We start from the raw sequence: 18,998 nt of genomic DNA on the forward strand, positions 1-18,998 counted from the left end.
AAGAGGAGGCTAATGTTTTTCTTATTTTATCAGTGATGGTTGAAAAATAGTCTTTAATTTTTTTTAGCCATTGCCGTGTGCAAATTAAATGCTAATGGATTTTCTGTAGCTAGGAGTCTCCCCAAAACAAGGTAATTTATTCTTTTTTTCCAGAAACAGGATTTTGTTTTTGTAATTGCATTGTATAGCAGTATAATAATCTGTAAAATAAACATTTGGCATTTGTTTTGCTTTGAAGACTGTCTGTTGAGGACCTCTATCTGTAATCCAAGGTAGACTATTCCATCTAATCCTAAATTCCATCTAATCCTAATCAACATGGCTGGTACCTATTTAGGATACTAATAATAATTTCACTGAAAGAACAGAACACAGAATTTGTTTCAGGCAGAACCAGTGCAATGCATTCAGCATCATATCTTTCTGATGTGTAGACAGGTTCTTATTTACCTTCTCTAACGGTAGTAGAAGCACTGTGGAATTTCCAGGTAGAAAATGTTGGCAAGAGATCACTTACATCATTGGAAGCATGACTGAGGTGATAACAATATATTGGGGTGTTGTTATAATCCAGTCAATGAGGGTGCAATGATGTAATCTATAGGGAGGATGGCCCAAGACTCCTACTACATAGATAACATTTCACACATCTCAGGGGGAAGGCAGGGGGACCAATGGGAAGTCTGTAAGTGATTTACTGATATTCCAGGACACTCTGAAGTAGAGGTAATCTGCAAAGCTTTAAGATAAGGAAGACTCTTTACTCATATCCATATCAAAGATGGTGTCCCTTGGGTCATTAGACTCCTGATAGTAATCTCAGTGGGAGGGACTTCTTCATCCCTCACTAACTCTAGAAGTAATTACTTGCATGAGCTCATTGTGGTGCAGGCATACAACATGTCTATTCCAAAGGTCAGGCAGCACAGATTTGGCTCCTGGAAGCACATTTCCAAAGGATGGCCCAGGGGAAAAAGATACATGTTGAGGTCTGATACACATATCAGACCATATTCCCTAAAGGTTTGATCCCACTCCCATTTTACAAACTCCATTTCTAAATCAAGCATTTGCTTGTTGTCTTGTGCATAATCCACAGCCCCTGGCTGGATGACCTGCTAGACTCCTTCAATGGACAATAAATGTTGCTGAATCCAAAGATACACACTAAGAAGGGAGTTCACAGTCTTGTACATCCCAGCCTGAGGACAGATAATTCCAGATGGCCGCTGGTTCAAGCCCATCATCCCCAAACTTTAGCTGATCTGCACAGAGCTGGGCAGTGCCTATTGTCTGGAATGCACTTGGGAGACAGGAATGCACCTCCTCCTCAAAGTGGAAGAATAGTGTAGGTTCTAGTTCTTGTGATATGAGGTATAGTTCAGCATCTGTAGGATCCAAAGAGTCATTTTTGTAGTGGACTTACCTCCAGGAATACTTATAATGTTGTCTATCATCCAAAATTTAGTCCTCATGACATTCTACAGGCTATACCTGGAACCCTGTGTGAGATCCTTCTCCTGGTCCCTGCATTGCATTCAGCTACTGCCATTCTTGCAGCAAAGTAAGAAGGAGTAATTTCTTCCAACATGCAGGTTGCAGGGTTGAATCAGTGTGGCATTTATGGGAATGTTTTATGTTATGTCTGATATCCTGGTCATAATATTAGGACTATAAGCTGTTAATTAGTTCCATTCTGTAATGCTGGCTCCAAATTGTTCAGTCTCCATTTGTTTCCATTTGCATACTGTGTGACTGTAAGCAAGTCACTTAACCATGCAGAGCTCTCAGGCCTCTACTTGGGTCTCAACCCAAGAAGACAACCCAGTAAAAAATTTAAAAATATATATTTCCCTCCTCAAGATATGGAAGGCAATACTGATGTGGTTCTTGAGTAACACTTTGATATATATTTTTGCTCTGGGACAATCAATCTGAGAACTTTTCACCAATATGCATCAGGAAAAAGATGCAAAATGTTTGAGTAGTAAATATGACTTTTTAGCTCAGGGTATAAAAGTGTGAGACCTTCTGAGAAAAAAGTGCCAGATTTTGAGAAGTGGAAAGGATGAACCAAATTGCTAACCAATCAAGAAGGGTCCCCATTATTATTAGATCATTTATGACTATTGTTAGCAAAACAAAGGTGTTATATGAAAGAAAGTCCAAATGTTTGCAACTCAAAAACAACTGTTGAAGATTCTGTAGACAAATCAGCAGATCATAAACTTGGACTTTCACTAATTACTCTTTGCTGTAGTGTTCTTTTTTAATCTATTTGTAATCTAAACAGTTTCTGATGTTTGTACTGAATTGTATTAAAAAAGAAAAGAGGTGCGCTGGCAGCAACATCTATTATAGTTATACTTAGGTGAATATGATGTTTTTAGAGTCAGCTGGGGACAAGCTGTTTAGATGCACAACATAAGAATAGCCTTTGAGGGCAAAAGCAAGGAGACAGAATCAGTGTTAAGTATAGACACACCTATGTTTGCTTTCTGGAGTTCTTTAAGTGAATAGAATTCCAGTCATTATTACAATCTAATGTTTCTTTGGTTAGTAAACATATACCTTTAGGAAAGCAGTAATGTCCAATATGAGTGGCATAAACACATCCAGGGTGTTGTGTGGCTAAATGTCACAGGCAGATGACCTTAACACCCCTGCAAGAGCATTATTTCCATGAAAATGTCCAACCTGGAGGGCATTATTGCACATAATGAATGGGCTATCTGTTAGTCTTTTAATTTGTTTTTTATTACTGTATACTTTTTTGCATTTTTAATTTAAAATAATTTCTCCACCTAATGTTTCAAACTTGCTCTAGCATATGTAATTGTTATTGGAGAAAGTATTTTATATCCAGTCCAAACTAACATCCCCCACATAACTTCTCTTAACTTCCTAACATACCCTCTTGTATAAACGCCCACGATACATAGGGACATAATTGGGTTGATTGTACAGCTTGGCTTATAAAGGCCATGGTGGTTGTTAGCTTAGTATATACCTATGAACTAAAATATAAGTTATATAAGTATTTAACTTCCAGAGAAACACACACGCGCACACACACACACACACACACACACACACACACACACACACACACACACACACACACACACACACACACACTTGCCTATCAGTTACAACCACTTTACTGATTGCAATTTGTTGACTGAATTAACTCACTGTCTTTCTCTGTCTTTCTCTCTTTCACACACACACACACACACACACACACACACACACACACATGCCCAGCAATTACAGCCACTTTGCTGACTGAAATTTGTTGACTGACTATACCTCAGATGTCTCATTGTGATTGAAAGAATGAAAAAAAATACAGTGGAAGATACTGCAACCCCCATGCCTCTTAACTGTTCCAGATTTTGCAAAACATCCCTGATTTTGCCACAAAATGTTGCTCTGTACCACACAGAATATTTGCTTCTCTGGTAAATCAATGAAGATGACAGTCAGTCAATAATGCCAGATACAAGAGTTTAGATAACTAGTGTTAATGAACTGCCTGTTTCAGATGAAAGATGATTAGAGGTATGCGTGGTCCCTATCACTCACTTACTTGTCTCTTTGTCTTTCTCTCTTTCTCTCAGTCTCTCTCATACGCACACACACACACACACAGTCTCAATCACATACCAGTTACTGTTTTTTATTTTATGCTCTAAACAGCAAAGCCATGTTTAGTGAGCATAAAAAAGTTGACAGCTGTTTGTTTTAATTGTTTACAAGCTTCACTGCAGCTTAATATAGTGCCAAGAAGCAGCAGATTTTTACTGCACTTTACCTGTACATTTACTCCTCGTTTGAGAACATTCATTCTCCAGTATGGTGGTGATGTACCTTTTGGTCATTCTCTAAAATATATTTAAAGATGATAATTGTTGTTTGCGATTTTAAGCTCTGTATGATTGCCATAATATTTGTATTGTTAGGAAAAATTAAACTTGCTTTCAGAATATGATGTCTCAATAGATGTGTTATTGTAAATTATTTAATGAAAGCACAACTGCATTCAAAGTCTATTAACATGTTATTGCCATACAATATTGAAGGATTATTGGAGTATCACTGCCAAAGACTTAAAATAATATTCCTTCCTGCCACACTTTAGTGATTTCCTTTTCTTCCCTTTCTGTGCATTTTATTTCTTTTGTTTACCAAACTTTTTTCTATATAACCTGTCTCTTTTCATTCTTAATTTTTGTTTGCAGGAATGGCAGCATTGTTGTTGACCACAAAGTCCTTGTGAAAGTTGATTTTGCATCTAACGCTGAAGAATATGAGGAGATAATTCATACAATTGAAGAAGTACTTAAACATTCAAATGAAAACTGCAGCACAAGTAAGACTAATAGTGATTACATTATTCTTAGTTTTGCATTTATCCTGTATTTCCTTAACAATATAATGATTTTTGTTACTAAATTCCTGGCCACTTTGTGTGATGATTTACCCACTATATGTTTTAAATGACTGAATAAATGATGTATAGACTACATTTGTTATGTAACTCTAACATAATGCACATTATAAAAGAGTGTGACTTTCTTTTTAAAAGTCATTTTGCTTTCATAGTATCATAGCATTATAGTAGAATACTAGGTTAATGACTGAAGGGGCCATTTTAAGTGTAGCCAAGTACCGCAAAATAAAATGTCATAGGTAATGGTTTCCAAATGTTTTATGAAGGGTGTATATTCTTATGTAGACAAACAATTACAAGCTTCCTTGCTCTAGTAGAGACGTGGATGGCAGACCAGGAGTACAGTTGTGCTTCCCCATCCATTGGTCCAGGGTCTATTTGAATAAATTCAGGGAAGAGCTGTGCTTCGCATGGATGGGAAGCCTGTACCAGAGAAGGGAGAACCCCTAACACACATACCTATCCCTCCAGCATATACAATTTATGTTGCTGGTGTGGTTTACGTCCGTAGATTGGGTGTTTCTGATGCTAGTTGTTTTCCAAAATTGTGTAACAGATGTATTAGTACATGATCTGAGGAAGCTTTGTAAGCTAGGTAAAAGTTGCCTCTCCACATTTTGTGGGAAACTGAATTAAGAGACAATGATTTAAGTCAGTCTACACAGGACTTGTTTTCTACCCCTTGTATTTTTTTTTTGTGAGAAATCTCTTTGGATGCTCCAATTGCTACATATGTTTGATGATGTATATACTAAAAGGGACACTGTACTCATTGATATCTTATGAGGGTAGACTACAACAGAACAATGACTTGTTTGGACCTAGATGTCATACCTTTACTTATACGTTTTGCAGTATGGTATGATTTTCCCACCACAGTAGAAACATGTCGGTCAAATTCCAAATCTATATTTACATGTGTTTCCAAGTCCCTGAACAGTGAAATCAGCTTTTTCATTTGATGAGCTGTTGTCTCTTTATTTTTCATCTGTCTGCCTGTCTATATAGGAGTCTGTTCACATTATTCTTTTATTTTCCATAACACCTCCACTTCAAGCTCACAAAAGAACTGGACCCTATGCTGAGGTACTAAAAGGCTACATTTCCCAGTATACTAGGATTGGGTAATGGGACTTTGAGATATTCTATGATAATTAATCTCATTACCCACTTTTAGCATAGTCATGTCCTTCCCAAAAGGTCAGCATGCCTGCTGCATCTGGCAAAAGTTACCAGTCACCATAGCTACACTGATATGGCAGCTCTACTAGTGCAGGCAGGGATCCTACCTGTCTGCAGTACCAGTGCTACCTTACAAGTGGAGCTGCATATTCATGAGGACATCATGCACAGAATCTTCACCCAACCTGTATGTGGGCCTTGCCACTACAGACAGTCTGGCTTCCCATCAAGTACTGTATACAATACCAAACTCCCCATATAGGTGGAGTCGTATTTCACCAAAACAGGTGATTTACTTCAATGGGCAACTCTGTTGCTTTAAGGTTATATAATGGCAACCTTCACCAATGTACAACACTGAAGTGTTAAAGTGAGGCAAGCCCAATCTCATTTTTGGAATCACGTGTAGGGTTCCTGCAATTCCTATTAGCATACACTGAATGAGGATTGATGGAGCACTAGGTTTTACACTCAGGCATGAAATAACTGTTCAGCATTGTGTGTGTTATTCCACATTTAACAGTGCTACTCCATGTCTAAGTCCATTTGGAATCCAGGCATATATAGGAAACCAACACTGTCTACAAATTTTTCTTTTATGTTACAAGTTATCACTCATGTCACGCTATTCACTATATCCCTTAATAAGAACTCTTATTAGAGCCAGTAGAATATGTAGTATATATAGTGATTATATGTAGGAAAAAAATTATGACTAGCAAAATATGGATGCAACATACCGGAGAGCAAATGTTAAACCTAAGCGTGAGTTGTTACAACAACCAGTGGTGAGAAAGAATGATTATATAATGAGTGAGATGAAAAAGAAGGAATAAAATAAAAGTTATTATTTGTTACACAAATTAATTCATTTCTGGATAACCTTGTGGAAAATGTAAAAAGAAACTGAGACATTTTACAAAATGAGTCATCTCTGCATTAAGAAACAAAAGCTTCCCATAATTTCTTATAAAAGATGACATAATTTAAAGGACATGTTAGTATATATTTTTCTGAAGCCCAAAATATAATGTAATTAATACAGCTGTGGGTCACAGGGCTACCACATCTGTGGAGATTGTATTTCTTATAATTTTATTATTAACTCATTATGGAAGATTAATTCAATTAATTTTGAAGGTTTAATTTATGCCTTGATGTATACCTGTAATATGTTGTATATATTGGACAGACTGCTAGGAATTTAAGATGTGGTTGTTGGAGTGCATCAGGAACATTAAAAATGTTAGATGTGAGAGCTCAGTGCAAGCCATTTTGTTACTTCTCATGAGAGTACTATTGATCATCTTAAAGCCACTGTATTAGAACAAGTTAGGTTAGGTGTTAGAGAAGGCCAAAATTTGCAATAATATCTGTTATAAAGCATACTTCTCAACTGTCCACATTTTCACAGAATGTCCAGATTTTTTACTTATATTTTTGGTCTGTTCCTAATAGCATTTGTGGATTTCTAAATTTTTGTGACAAATCAATGAGGATTTAATTCACTATACAATGATAAGCCTTTGAGTTTCTAACTTCACATACTTCAGAAAATGCATGGTAACAGAAGACCTTTTATTCTAGCAACTTTCTAAGTGTATAAAAGTAATATTTACAATGTGTCCCTATTTTTGGGGCTTTTTTGTTCTAAGAGATTGAGAGCTATGTATATTTGTATTTTGAAGTTTAGCCCTCTTGAGTCTTAAGGGATTAAATAAGATATTAGTTGGAAATATTTGCTTCACAAAAATGTTATTTGCATTACGCTTCCAGTCTTGTATTGGTGTGACTTTTATTTCTGTAATTTAATTATTTATCATTAATTATTTTATAATTTTTTCATTTATTTATTTACTTATTTATTTGATTATTATTTGAAAATGGTTAACTGTAATAGTAGACTGGTAAAGGACCCTTTTCAGCCACTACCTGGTCTATAATGCTACAAAACACATATGAAAGCACATGTACATGACAGAGAGAGAGAGAGAGAGACAGTATTACTGATGCTCACAATATGCCAAAATCACAATGATCACATAAACATGCAACAACATTTCAGAACAAATAAATATTCTGAAGATTAGAATATTAGCAGATATGAACATGGAGACTGATATCTATTGGTTTAATGATCTGATAAAAATCGAGGGGGCATGTAGCAAGTTTTAGTCAGCATTCTTTAAATATATGCATTTATTTTTAATTTATCATATGAAGCTTCAAATGTGTTTTTGAAGAGCGGGTTATCCTGCAGTTCAATAACCTGGGCAGGAAGACTGTTCCATGAGGTGGGAGTTATGTTTAGAAAACATCTCCCACAGATGGCTAAGGAAAAATTAGGTGCTTTCAGGTTAAAGGATATGTTGTTACATGATATACAAGGTGAGCTGTGAACAAATAATTTGTTGGATTGAGAAGAGCAATATCTATCCTTACGTATTTAAAAAATTAGTGAATTGAGGAAGTAGGATGCTCTTGCAGCAATTTGTGGCCATTTAGCTTTATTATTTATAGTACAGTGATGCTATGTTGGGCTAGTTAAATGAATAACTCCAAGAGTCCTATTGTCTCCAATTTCCAGTGAGGTCACATTTGATCCTAATAGAGGGGGAATTATAGGTAGTGCATAGGGAGTAACACATTAATGTCAGTGGCATATTGTACTTCAGGAGTAAGCAGATGGGTAAATTTTAAGGTCACTTTAAGTTGTACTGAGACTTTGGTTATAGTGGACTGGAAATGACTTTTAAAAAGAAAAAGTAATCTAATATGACACCAAGATATTATGTATACCTGGTGAAAGGGGTCAGTGGCCAGAAGGACCAGAAACAACAAGGTAGCAATGCTGGCTAGTCATTTTGCTGTATCAAAACCCATGACAATGAGACTGTTGTGGGCAAGCCAGTTCCAAATTAATGAGAAGTCCTTTTACAGTGAAGTGCATAAATGCTGTCACATTTATGAGCAATAGTAAATTCTATGTCATCTGCAGAAAAATTTATACTTATAAGTGGCAGGTTCCACAATAGGCTATGCATAATAAGAACAACAGTAACCGCAGCACAGAATCTTGGGCAGCCTGGTGGTAAAACTACCATAGGGAAAATAGCCATTGTGACTGGATAGACAATAAGTGCTATGACTTAAATAAATCCTAAACTATTTTAACTATTTAAGTTCTGTGATTTGGTGTCTCTGGTTTCCACTTTTTGAAAGACATTTTGGCAAGGTGTCAGGTGTTACTTTAATAAAAATCATTCAGAAGCCTTGTCATTTCATTATTTTACCTGTAGGATGAAGAACAGTAAAGTAAATGTGATTGTTTAGAATATTATCCTTGCATAACAGATTATCAAGTGACACTGTTATGCAAGATTTAATATTCATCAAAATTGCTAGTTCCTGAACTGTGCCGACGTCTATAGTAAAAGGCATGGCTACACCTGTGGGGAATAGTCATGATAGTGCTTTCAGCTGACAGGTATGCTCCCTAAGAAAACTCATATCACTTAAGAAACTGTAGCCACTCCTTATTGTTAATTATGGAATGACTTGTAAACACATTTCATGGAAAACACATAAAATTCAAATTTTTTATAGAAATACACGTAAGTGACAACTTTAAACAAGCTTCAGATGAAGACAAGATCAAGCCTTCATAATAATGTCTGTTTTAATTATTGTACCCATCTGTAAAGTGATCAGATATCAAATAAATAAATTACAAGTACAACAGGGGTGCTGCGCGGCTTGCCACACAGAAAACATTTACAACTGCTCATGCCAACTAGCTGTACGTGGCAGGGCAATAAAAGATGTCTTGCTATGTATCTCAGACACTTTTATTATAAATAAACCTGTATGCTTGAGCAGTAAATAATGAATCATTATCTTTGTAACAGAGAAAACACTGATTTTTTTTTTCATTGAATTTGAGAGCTGAAAATTTCTGACATCAGTGCACTGCATAGTTTGAGAAAGCATATACATTTTCCTTCTGAATATGTTCCCTACACAATATTAATGTACCATTACAGGGGAATTGGGGAAATGAAAAAAAAAGAGTAGTACTTCAGTGCAGACGCATCTACCATGCCAATGCCGTGGAAAAACATAAAGGTAAATAGGCCACCAATGCTGCTGAGACTCATAGCAACCATAACCTGATATGCCTGTAGTTCTCCCTCTACTCTGTGAATTGTGGAAAGAAATTGAAGCTATTATAGCCAGTTAACAAGAGGGGTAGTTTAAGTTTTTTTTTTTATAGATCTACTAAAATGCATTGCTGCATGAATGAATCTGATTTCTCCCACATCACCTACCGTGTTCTTGCAGTTTTAAAACCAGTGGCTCTTGTCTTGCCCACCACCTTATGCTAATTTAATTTCAGAAAGTTTGAATTTATTCCTGTTTGTAATCACTGCAAGATCACACTGTGAAGGATTCCCTAAAGTTAATTAAACATCAACCACTCTCATATCATTCCTTAACTCCACAATCCAGTAACTACATTAATCCTCTATTTTCCAGGTAATTAAAAAAAAATAGTATCGGTGCTTATATTTGTCCTGCAAACTAACAAAATCAGATGAAGCAAACCATGTTAGTGCAGCCAAGAAAACTAAAGCAATTAAAGGTAACAGATCAGAGATTAGGTCTGAGGCAGGACAGAAAACTGAGGCACCAGAGACCAGAAAAAAGGAGAATATTAAATTCTACTTCGAAGCAGCATGGCTGTGAGTAAAGTCACTTAAATTCATTATGGGAGCCAAGGAGATTTGTTGAGGCAGAAAGAAAGAAAACTAGCAATAAGCCTAATTTAAGGGTTACTAACACTTCCAGTATGCTATAACAGAAGCTAAATCCATCATAATTAGCAAAAAGCTACAGATTACTGTGGAATAACATAGGCTAACACAAAACATACCTGTTAACCTTTCTTCACCAGTTTTGTTTAACATGTAATAAGTGGGCAAATGTGTGACATAAAATAGAATTAGATAATGGAACTAGACACAATAAGAACATGAAGAATATTGTTTTATTCAAGAATATGTGTGAAGACGATTGTGTTGAATATACATATATATATATATATATATATATATATATATATATATATATATATATATATATATATATATATATATATATATATATATGGGTCTACTTTAGTTGACTGAGATGCCAGTTCACCGACACGCAGAAAACCGAGACCAAACGACCGAAAACGAAGGTGATCGACAAGGTGAATTCCCGACAGCCAAAAGACTGACATGGGCAACGTGTGGGCATGACTCGGTAAGTGTGCAATAATAAGGGATTTAGGGTTAGGGAGCGGACAGGTAAGTGTGCAATAGTGAGGGATTTAGGGTTAGGGAGCGGACAGGTAAGTGTACGATAGTGAGGGATTTAGGGTTAGGGTGCGGGAAAGGTGAGTGTACGTTAGTGTCGGACTTAGGGTTAGGATCCGGGTAAGGTAAGTGTGTGATAGTGTGTGATAGTGATGGACTGTAGTTTTAGGGGCGGGTTAAGTGAGTTAGGGTTAGGGTGCAGGTAGGGTGAGTGTGCAATAGTGACGGGCTTTATGTTTTAGGGTGGGTTAAGTGAGTTAGGGTTAGGGTGCAGGTAGAGTAAGTGTGCGGTAGTGTCGGACCTTATTGTTAGGGTTTGGGTTAAGGTTAGTGCATATGTAGTTGTGTGTAATGTGTAGTTTTTGTTTTGTGTGTCGGTGTTATGGTGTTTGGTTTTGTGAGTTGTCGGTATTGTGTGTTTTCGGTCGTTTGGTCTCTGTGTTTTGCGTGTCGGCGAACTGGCGTGTTGGTCAAGTAAAGTAGACCCATATATATATATATATATATATATATATATATATATATATATATATATGTATAAATATATATATATATATATATATATATATATATATATATAACATGTATATATATTTCTATATACTACTGAAAACTTCCGAACTGTTACTGGCTACTAGAGCCTGGTTCCATACTTAGTGTGCTATCCATTGGTGAGTTTGGAGGAAGATAATTAGGAAAAACAAAACCGAATAAGACTAGGAAGAAATAAACTTATACTACTGAAAACTTCCGAACTGTTAAAAACAAAAACAGAAATCCACTGAATAGACTCTGAGCCAGAACTGTTATTTGCGGAGTGCTTTCGTTCATTTTATTGATAACAATCAAACTTCATCAGAGCAAAATGTAATGCATTTGCAGTACTGTGTGAACTTTAAATAGTCTAACTGGTATAAAAAATACTTCACTGTGATTGGTAGATAGACTACGCCAATGCAGTGCCTTCGAGCTGTCGAATAAAGACTGGCTACTAGAGCCTGGTTCCATACTTAGTGTGCTATCCATTGGTGAGTTCAGAGGAAGATAATTAAAACAAAACCGAATAAGACAAATAACAGTTCTGGCTCAGCGTCTATTCATTGGATTTCTGCTTTTGTTTTTAACAGTTCGGAAGTTTTCAGTAGTATAAGTTTATTTCTTCCTAGTCTTATTCGGTTTTGTTTTGGGTACGTTGTTATGCCTTATGGGCTGTGGTTGAGTGGCACACTGAGTTTGTGGGCTATGTGTCATTTGGGTTGTGTTGGGGGGGTGGAGTTTGCTTGTGTTTATGCTTTGGATGTCTCTGATGCTTGAGCAGGTTTTTATTGAGAGCCTCCGCAAATGTATGTGTGTGTTTTGTGTTTCTATGTTTATGTTTTGGTGGTGTAGGTTTTGAGGGACTATGTAAAGAGTGTGGTGTGGTGCAAGTGCTCACCTTCTCCTCTTGACTGTCTAGTCCAGTCTTGGGTGAAGAGAGCTTTGCTTCCAGTTTGGCTATATAAGTGCATTTCTCACAGATTGTAGTGTTGGGTGGTAGGAGAAGAGGGTTGTCTGTGTACATGAGGCAATTGCCGCATTGTCCCAAGATGCCCAGATTCATCAGGTAGACAGGAGAAATCACTGGGAGCTGACCCTTAGACTTGCCTGGATAAGTGCTTATTTATTAAGTACTAAAAATAGCTTTCCTCTAGACAAGTGAGGAAAGTTGAGTGCTGTAGTAATTTGCAGCTTATGTAGTGCTTACAATGAGTTTTGAACAAGTGCTGAGTTCAAAGAAACAGATTTGAGTGCTGAAACTAGAAAACTGGCTAGTTATAAGAAACAAAACTAAGCTAGAAGGCTTCCCTCCAAAACAGAAGGGCTTGGGGGCTCAGAAGCCTACAAACAGTCTAGACCACTTAACAGGAAAGGCAGGAAACAAGCTTATTTTTTTTTTTTTTTTTTTGTTCTCTTTCCCAGATGCTCTCTTTGTACACAGTAGGAGTGCCTGAAATCAGAATATGATCTCACTGCACTCAGTTGAGTGAGCAAATGAGATGGGCCCAGAAGGAGTATCCAAACACAAATTTACAAGAGGGGCGGGCAGTTTCAAAGCCACTAACTGAAGAACAGAGTCAAAACTTCCAGTTCAATTAATATTCATGCAACACAATTAAATCAATTTAAATACTGTATTATTTGAATAAAGTGCAGATAAAGGTACTTAAATTCTCTTATACGTCCAGTTGAATACAGCTAGATCTTAGCCGGCCATAACTGAGGTTTTTAAGCAGAAAATATTTCAGACTGTACCACTTAAATAGGCAGTGACTTGAAATCTATTGAAAGCTTACTTATCATGGATGCATAATGTGTATTAAGCACTACCTTCGAAAACCCAAAACTATTTACAAACACATACATGAAACATTGTTTCTGGTTTAGTTAAAAACTTAACTAAACCATCCATCCACCACCTCTCCAATACTAAAAGACACAAATTATCAATCTCTGCTTAGAATATAGTATAAAAACAAAAAAAGAAAAGCATTATGAAAGCAACTAAAGAAATCTGAATCTATGAAATATACATTAGAATGAGTGTCCAATATATCTGAAGCTATATGAATATGTCAAATATGATAATAGTACCTCTAATTCGTAGATATGCCAGAAATACACATCAGATCGAAGTATGTATAAACATTAAAAGCTGAAGGTTAAGAAGATTGTCAATATTTCCAAGACTTTTCAAGAAACATCAGATGATTTAACCATTTTGTCAGTCATCTAACATTTTTGATGTAAGGATCTGTTGAATACACACACACACACACACACACACACATATATATATATATATATATATATATATATATATATATAAACACTTATTACAACATAACTATTGTATTTTGCAATTATACACATATTACTCATAAGTATTAACAATATCTATGTTGATGTCTTTCATCAGGAAGGGGGGAGAGAGAGGGAAAAAAGGGGGCCTCACAACCCTCTGTTTAGTTACTAAAGGTTTAGTTATGTAACATATGTCTGATGTTAATATGCATAATGAGTTTTCTAATGCAGCTCCTAGTTCACTTGATGTCATTTAGTTACTAATAGTGTCACTGTATCTGCAGAATGTATGCATCTATAAGAGAACATAGGCATTTTTAAAGGAGTACACAGTAGGAGTTTATCAGAACTAAGTATTTACCATTTAAAGTATCTAAGTGAGGGATAACAGAATTTCAGAAGTTCAAAAGGTCAAATGACATCATCACTGTTGTTTCCTCAAGCCGGAGCTTCAGAAACATGTTAAAAAGTATCTAATTAGGTTCATGCACAACAGAAATTGTCTCTAGTGAAGAAAAAAACATTTTTGACAGGAAATTCAGATCTTGAAGCTTTAGAGTTTACAGAAAGCAAAAAGCAAGCTGCCTTGTCAGTGCATGTCATTAATCTCCACAATGAGAACAGTCACACAGACCACCAGTTTCCTCACAAAGTATCAACATCATGAAACAATTAACCCTTTAATATAAAAACAGCTATTTAGAAGTAACAACAGCTGCCTCAAATCAGAAATCATAGTATAACATTTCAATAATTTACCCACCAGTTAACTAAACCAGAGATAGAGAGAGAAAAGGAACCTAGCATATATATATATATATATATATATATATATATATATATATATATACTCATATTTACCTATCTATAAAACACCATTAATGTACTGTATGACTGTTTATATGTATCTAAATGTTGTGTCTTTCGGCTTTTCCCGGTTAGGGGTCGCCACAGCGGAACTCCGGTTCGCTAATGATTGGTAGTTGATTTTTACATGCCGAGTTACCAGCCCTGATGCAAAACCTTCAATGAAGGTATGCCCATTCATGCATGTCCCCACGCAGAAGATGCTCTAGCTGAGAATCGAACCAGACAGCATCTTACTGTGAGGCGACAACGCTACCGCAGCACCACCACCGCGGTATCTAAATAAAGAGTCTAAAACATCTAATTAAAAACATTAATCAGAAACACATTGTTACCCCACCACTGACTAGAAAAAATGCACTTTGGTATTAAGTCAGATTATACTATTACTGAAGAATTAGAAGGCATACATCATTTGTAGTTATTTAAAAGGGGAAAGCATGTAAAGTACTTATAATGGGGAAAAGAGAGAAAAAGAACATTAGTAACAAAAAGGTATAGGGAGAAAGAACAGAGAGAAAGCGAGAGAATGTTATTTAAATATTCAGTACTATATGTAATTAGAAGAAGTAGATATAGAAAGGAAAAGAGAAAATTAATAATAAAGATGATTCACATTGCCTTACAGCATAGAGGCTTTCCAGAATCAAATATATTACGATTCATAAAACAAAGCATTTAAAATTAGAAGGGATTTATTCATTTGTCCTTTAATTTCTTAGTTTTGTTTGCTCCTTCCTTCACATAACATCCATTTTTGTTGCCCGTCTCTTCAAACTCTGGGATGACCATTCCATTTCTTCTATGTCTGACAGTATTTTCTTCTTTTGGATAAATTCTACTGCTTCTTGTAGGGAATCAAAGATCTTAACTCCTTCTGTCAAGGTGACTTTTATTCTTGCAGGAAAAATAATTTGAGCTTTAATATTTTTTCAAGGACTTAATTAGAGGAACACATTCCTTTCTTCTTGATATGACTGTAGAGGTGTAGTAATTGTCAAAACGAATAACTTTTTCTCCCATTTTGATAGGGGAATTAGTCCAAGCTGGTTTCAACAATAAGTCCTTGTCTTGCGAGGAAAGAAATGTAACTATTATAGACCTGGGGTTAGATGAACTCAGAGATGAAACTGGATTTGCCAGGGACTGATGAGCCCTCTCAATTCCAAAAGAGATGGATTCAGGCATGTTTAGTGCTGATGAAAACCACTTATTGAGGAATTGAGTCATGTTAGCACCCTCTTCTTTCTCAGAAATTCCATATATTCTTATGTTAGTCCTCCTTGATCTTCTTTCAAGGTCTTCCAGTTCCTCAATCAGCCTGGTGTTTTGTTTCAGAAGAAATTCATTGTGATGTTAATTTTCTGTCACTCTAGTATCTAGATCAGTTACTGTTTCCTCTAAGGCAAGAATCTGTTCAGATAGTTTTTTTACTATTCCATTTAGAAGTTCCAGTTGTTTACTGCATTCTTGTTTGATAATATCCATTTTGTTTTCGAATTTGTCCATTTTTAGTGACAGTTCTTGGATGTTTGTTATTATAAGATGTAACTCTTTCTTCACTGCACTCTCCCGGTGTGGGTTCTTCAAGCTGCTCATGATAAGATTTCCAGTAGAAAACCTCTTGACAGGAATAATTAAAAAATTCTCTTGACTATGTATTAATTTTTAGAAAATAATAAAGAGTCTATGTTAATCTAACGTTTAGTATACTTTATTTAGATTTTTCTAAAAATTAAAGTATATTTCCTGTCAGGATATTAAAATCTAAGCAGAGCTATGGATTTCTGCTATCAGACTGGCATCTTGGCCATGCCCCCTGCTGGTGGTGTGGTTTCTGATTGGTTCCTATTACATGAACAAACTTTTCAAAGTTTGAATGTCATATGGTCGACACAATAAGATTGAACTTTGAAAAGTTTGAAGGTTAAATATAACGGTGCCATATGGTGCAGAATGGGAGAATTTCCCATTTCTGCACTAAAGTGCGATCTCGGAGTTGGTATATTTAAGTAGGGGGGTGGGGGGGGTGCAGGGGGGCTTGCCCCACCTGCTCGGAGCATTAAGGTAAGTTTTATTTATTTTTTTAATGTTTTATTATATATTCAAAGTTTCAAACTTCAGTCATATGTTGTCGAACATATGGGATTCGAAGTTTTGATACTTTGAATATATAATATAGACCCTTTCTGGTCATAGAACTTACAATACAATTAGTGTTGATCAGTACTTGCACTTTGCTAATGCCTACTGCTGTGCTGTGTCTGTATCTCTAGAAGTTTGTGTTTCTGCAGCTGAGTGTGAGGAGTTTTCTCTTTTCTCTGTGGTTGTATGACTGTAAAGTTAGAATATTTAATTAAGAGGGTGTAATGGTTTTGGAGAAGTATTTGCTGTATATGAAGTTTCATATATGCATAATGTGATTTGGCTCGGCATGTTTTAGATTATGTGTATTAGATGATTTTTTAGATGATTTGTGATTAGATGAAAAGTGTGTTAAATAAATCTTTAAAAACTCATATAGATAGATAGATATAATAACTGGAAAAATATGGTGGGTCTAAAAAAAGAAAAACAACATGCAATAAACATGGAGAACAAGAAACACACAAGAAACTGGAAAGGCAAATGAATTTGCAAAGGGGTGATATAGAAAATATCTCCTCTTAGAGAGAAAATATAGTAACATTTTGTGTCATTTCTACAAAGTAGCAGGAAGAGGTATTTGATGAATTTAATGAGCCAGATGTAAAAAGGTGTACCGAACCTGCATCTACAGCTATGAACAGGTTCATTCTTTGTGCTCTACATGGGATGCGCCTCAGAAAATTAATGCTAGAAAAAGCACAAGAAAAAACAGTCTTAGGCTTAGTATTTTCAAATGAAGTGGGAGAGTGGATCTCAGATCTGGATGGCACAACCATGTGGGAGAGAGTGATCACCAAACATTGAGGCTGACATTCAGTTTCACATTCAATGTGTATGCAGATATGATCTGAGCAAAGAGAGTTCTTGACTTCAAGAAAGCAAACTTTTGACTAAACTTTGCAGTGCTTCTGGAAATCTCTAATTTACAAGCATTACAGGAGAAAGAACAGTGATGCTATGTCAAAATTGTCATGATAAATGCAACAGACCTGTGTATGAAAGTAATTCCCCCGAGCCGGCGGAAAACAGTACACATGCCGCTGAATCACTTACAAATGCCTTCTACCAGCACCTGCAGGACTGCATGGATAAGGCAATCCCAAGCAAAACAAAGACTCTTTGTACCAAAGGCAAGCGTCCAGTCTGGTGGACCCCAGCCATAAACAAACTCTACAACAAAAGGAGGAAGCTACTACAAGATAGAGCAAAATCCTTAAAAGGTAAGACACCCTTGATCACTATAAGTAAAAAACTAAGAGCTCTCATAAAATCATCCAAAGCAAATTTTGAGAGAAAAATAGCTAAAGACTCAAAAGACAATCATAAGGCCTTCTTTAGCTATGTTAGAAACCTGGGAGGAAACTCCCAGATATGCTCAGAACTAGTTCAAAATGATGTGAAGATTACTGATCCTACGGACATTGCCAACGTACTGGCTGACAGGTTCAGTGCAAACTCCCAAAAGGAGAGATATCTATACCAAATGATTGCAGCCCCCAAACATCTCCAACGCCCAAGTGAGAACTGCTCTCTCCAAAGCAAAAACACAGCATCCATGGGACCTGATGGTGTCCCCGGCTGTGTGCTCCACGAACTCAATGAGGAATTAAACCCACAGCTAGGACAGCTGTTTAATCAGAGCCTTACCTCTGGATACGTACCCAGGAGTGGCGCACTGCAACTGTGGTCCCACTTCACAAAGGCGGTGCCTCCACCGACCCTGGAAATTACCGCCCATTAGCTTGACAAGCCTTATCTGCAAAGCCATGGAGAGGATCATAATGGACCTCATAAATAAAGACATAGGGAATTTGCAGACTTTGGATCCAACCCAGTTTGGCTTTGTCAAAGGCAGATCATGCCTTTTAAACTTGGTTGACTTTTTGAAACAGTCACCAAAGCCATTGATGAGGTAAAGGCAGTCCATACAGCCTACCTCGATCTGGCGAAGGCCTTCGATACAATACCCCACTCGGGTATCATTGAAAAACTCATCAGCTTAAATATTAACCCATACATCACAAGATGGGTTGCAAACTGGCTGAGTGACAGAACCCACAGGGTCAGAGTTGCTGGCACCATGTCAGACTCAAAGCCTGTCACAAGTGGTGTCCCACAGGGCTCAGTCCTAGGCCCACTCTTGT

At 36.5% G+C, this 18,998-nt stretch overlaps 1 long non-coding RNA gene across 1 annotated transcript in view; it reads left to right on the forward strand.

Annotated features, from left to right (window-relative positions):
• The first annotated feature begins 4,258 nt into the window (after window positions 1-4,258).
• Window positions 4,259-18,998, forward strand: part of LOC122798887 — a 31,874-nt gene continuing 17,134 nt past the window's right edge. Inside the window, exon 1 of the long non-coding RNA XR_006364328.1 lies at window positions 4,259-4,375. This is a non-coding gene — a long non-coding RNA (uncharacterized LOC122798887). The remainder of the gene's footprint in view (window positions 4,376-18,998) is intronic.

This window comes from Protopterus annectens, chromosome 3.part1 (assembly GCF_019279795.1).
Source record: "Protopterus annectens isolate FY-2018-M chromosome 3.part1, PAN1.0, whole genome shotgun sequence".
NCBI lineage: Eukaryota > Metazoa > Chordata > Ceratodontiformes > Protopteridae > Protopterus > Protopterus annectens.